General features: G+C 43.5%; 1 pseudogene; it reads right to left on the bottom strand.

Moving 5' to 3' along the window:
* Positions 1-3,460: 3,460 nt before the first annotated feature.
* LOC124796775 lies at positions 3,461-3,578 on the bottom strand (annotated as a pseudogene).
* Positions 3,579-4,023: the final 445 nt, after the last annotated feature.

Here is a 4,023-nt window from a genome sequence, read left to right as displayed (position 1 = left end):
TCGCAATTATGTACGGCTATTGAGGTAGCATAGCTCAGTATTTCTGCAGGGGACTTCCAAGCAACGTCGAGTTTTTGCATTACATCATGCAAAATGAGATCAGACACGATATTAGGTTCTATCCCATGACTTTTGTCACCTCATTATAAATCGAAATATGTTGAGCAGTTTTGAAAGCTTTTGTACTGCTAACAGTTTTAACTGGCAGGTAATTAAGTGTTTAGCGAGTCTAACGTGCTAATGAGTAACAGTTGTAACTCAATTTTACTTACGATATCACTGATAGTTAACTCGGCGTGTCGTTTCTGCATTCACAGATGCACATGCACTCAACGCAGGGTTGTCTGCTGCTTAACGTTCGCAGCGATCACAAAACGATGTCATTCGACTTTTATCAATGCAACTATTCCAATAAAGCACCTCGCCGGGGCTTCTCTGAGAGTCGCATGAAGCGTTTTTTTTCCCCTCTCCCTTCTTGACCCCGTACTGTGGTAATACTTGGTCTGTTACCGTCAGAAAATTTTTGGAAACACTATGTCCGCTGGATGTCTCCTGTGTGGACTATAACCCCTATCGCCTATCCTATAGTTTCCATACCCGGAAACCAAGCCTGCTAATCTCATATCCATAAAGAACGCCTTTTCGTAAGGACTGATCTACTAAACGTAATTTTTGTTGTTGCTGTAGTTGGCTAGCGTTTAATGAACGATACTGCCAACTACTTGGTACGAATATAAAAATATATATACGGGGAAATCACAACATAAAGGGTTTGAACAACTATTTAAGATGATTTTACATTATCCATACACGGACGATAATTACAGCTAAATAATTCTGAGCCGGCCGAAGTGGCCGCGCGGTTCTGGCGCTGCAGTCTGGAACCGCGAGACCGCTACGGTCGCAGGTTCGAATCCTGCCTCGGGCATGGATGTGTGTGATGTCCTTAGGTTAGTTAGGTTTAAGTAGTTCTAAGTTCTAGGGGACTAATGACCTCAGCAGTTGAGTCCCATAGTGCTCAGAGCCATTTGAACCATTTTTGAAATAATTCTGACCCGATACCAACTATTGATAAAATCAGCATATATATGAAATAAAGCTAAGCGTGGCTTGTCCGTGCGTGTTGCTATAGCTCTGAAATCCATCCCCGCAGCTCCGTTAGGGTTATGTGATATGGTAGTCCCCATCTTCAACGCCTAGGAATGTTTCGGTTAGGGACTGCTGGGATTGAGTTCGACGATGTAGATGTCAAAAGAGGGCATCGCACCGATGGACTAATTATGGAGTGCAAGTGAAGGATATGACAATGGAGTGCCAAAATGGCTGACACTGGCCACAATGTTCAAGAATGTTGTACAGTCTTCCAGAAGATTCGAGGACGTACTACAATTTTCCATCATGTTCTAGAATTTTCCACTGAATTTTAGAATTTTCGAGACTGTTGGAGTATTTTTCAAAATGTTCGAGAACATTCCATTATCTGGTTATGGTGGCGGTACAATCGACGTCAGAAAGGTATATGTAGGTTACAGCGAGACGCATGTGTCAAGTATACTTTTGAAAATTGATTAGGGCAGATGAAGGAAACGTGAAAATGACAGAAGGTTCAAGTACACTGCTGAATAATTAAGTGGATTTAAGGGTACTTCAGAGTATTTTTGGGCGTGAAATACGAATATTTTTACGATTTTTTTGAATGTTCATTTTTACTATATTCTCGAGCGATCTGGAAATTTTCTCAAGAAAGAAATGAAAATAAAGACAAAGCGAAACTGCTCTTCTTCAGCTAGTAGAATACAAGAAAAAGGAGTCAACAACGATATAGGAGCATACACGCAGTGATTAACCTGTGAATGTGAAAAAAGATAATACACCAAATTTCATAGACACACGTTACTACCTCGCATAAAATCAAAAAAGATTTTGCATATTTGAGGTTCTTCATGTCACAACAAAACAGTAGCAGTTGCTGCAAGGGGCACCTTCAATTTCATAATGTTTAGCAAAAAGCGGTTTCGTTGTGCGTCGAAGAAACTGCAATTTTTAAAACCAGAGGGGGCTTCTAATTGCATTGCAGTGTAGTAATGACTCTCATAGTAGACTGAGAGGCGCCGCATCCTTGACTTTAAACTGGGGGGTGCTCGACTAACGTCCATGCAGAGCCAGAAACACGGGCCTCCTTCACCAACTGCCCCACCTTGCCGTTGTAAACCAACCCTATATGAGCTGGGGCCCACAGAAAAGAGATTCTTATACATCTTCATTTACTTTATAATGATTCTCCTTTAGTGTGCAGTATTTAGATGTTCCTTTTGCTGTCCCGTTTCGATTTTTCATTAGACTGCAAAAAGCTTTTTGAGTCTGGAGCCCAGAATTTCGACCAAATTTGAGAGCCACTCGAATCGCGATCGCTTCCGTGGTAAAAACTGAGCAGTGTGGAAGTACACGAAATTTCTTGGAATATTTCTGCTTCACTGTGCGATTCATCTAGTAGGCACAGACTAATAATGTCTCACAGATCTTTAGGTCGGCCTCACCAGATCAGCGTACTCGTCAAGCCATCTGCAATCCATCAGTGGAATTTCCTAACCTCGCGCCTCATGATATGTGCCTACCGGATGGTCGGTTTGCCCTACTCGATAATGTCGGCTACTATGTTCATAATAAACCGGTTCAAACATCGATTGTAGGTTCTCATATTTTATTGCGAGAATTATCCTACAATGTGCGAGAATTATTCTACAATGCGTCTGGCCTCGTAGCTTTTGTCAAACTTGTACATTTGCCCTTCCCACCACCCCTGAAAGCTGGTATCATTATACGGGAATATCCGCTATGCACTGGCTCACGTGCAGCTTGCTCACTACGTCTCTTAACTCCATCAGCCTTTGCACGGAGTCATAATACAACCGACTCTGAGACAAGACGAGTCTTCCGCTGCGTGATGTAATTAAAAAGGGAAAGGAATTTGAAGCACGTTGTGCAGGGGCGATTCGAGAAATAGAGACGGACGGCGTTCCTGTATGTCCTTCCCAGCGGCGTCGATCAATAGCAGAGGCGCCTGGGTGTGAACTCATCCGCCCAACACGCCTGCCGCCGCTCCAGGGCGTGAGGAACTGAGGACGTATCACCCACTTTGTTTCCTACAGCTACAAGTAAAATGCACTTCGTCTGTTATTGTTATTTTTGTCTCTCTCTGCTTTTTCGTGATTTGCTTCAGTTTCACCAGATGTTGTAAATTAACAGTTAAAAAAAAAAAGCACTCCGTCGTCAGGCCACGAGTGGCCTACCGGTACCATCCGACCGCCGTGTGATCCTCAGTTGAGGATGCGGATAGCAGGGGCGTGGGGTCAGCACATCACTCTCCCGGTCGTTATGATGGTATTCTTGACCGAAGCCGCTACTATTCGGCCGAGTAGCTCTTCAATTGGCATCACGAGGCTGAGTGCAGCCCGAAAAATGGCAACAGCGCATGGCGACCTGGATGGTCACCCATCCAAGTGCCGACCACGCCCGACAGCGCTTAACTTCGGTGATCTCACGGGAACCGGTGTACCCACTGCGGCAAGGCCGTTGCCAGATCAACAGTTAAGAGAATATAATTCAATTCCAGCTAAGCATGTCTCATCAATCACACACAGAAACATAAATAAGGAATACAAGTCCTCAGAACTCCCGCTACAATTTTCATAATCTACTCGCAGTATGCGACACACACGGGCAGCAAGATGGTGTAATGTTTTGGATTACGACCAAGGTGCGAAAGTTACGTTTTTCTATGTCTGAAAGCAGCTGCAAGCCATCCGACAAAAGTGAGCACATGACTAACTACCTAACAACTAAGTACACTCCAAAACTGTATCTACAACGCTACCGCGATCCGAATTGTATAGCACTAACATACATAAGTTCACGTTTTTGTATTTTTTTACTATCAGTCACTTATACATTTGCAGATGACATGATGTATGCCGAGAAAAACAGAAAAAAAGAAAGCAGAAAATATGCCGAAAACAGCGGCAA

This window comes from Schistocerca piceifrons, chromosome 4 (assembly GCF_021461385.2).
Source record: "Schistocerca piceifrons isolate TAMUIC-IGC-003096 chromosome 4, iqSchPice1.1, whole genome shotgun sequence".
Taxonomy (NCBI): Eukaryota; Metazoa; Arthropoda; class Insecta; order Orthoptera; family Acrididae; genus Schistocerca; species Schistocerca piceifrons.
This window is presented reverse-complemented; position numbering and strand designations above follow the sequence as displayed.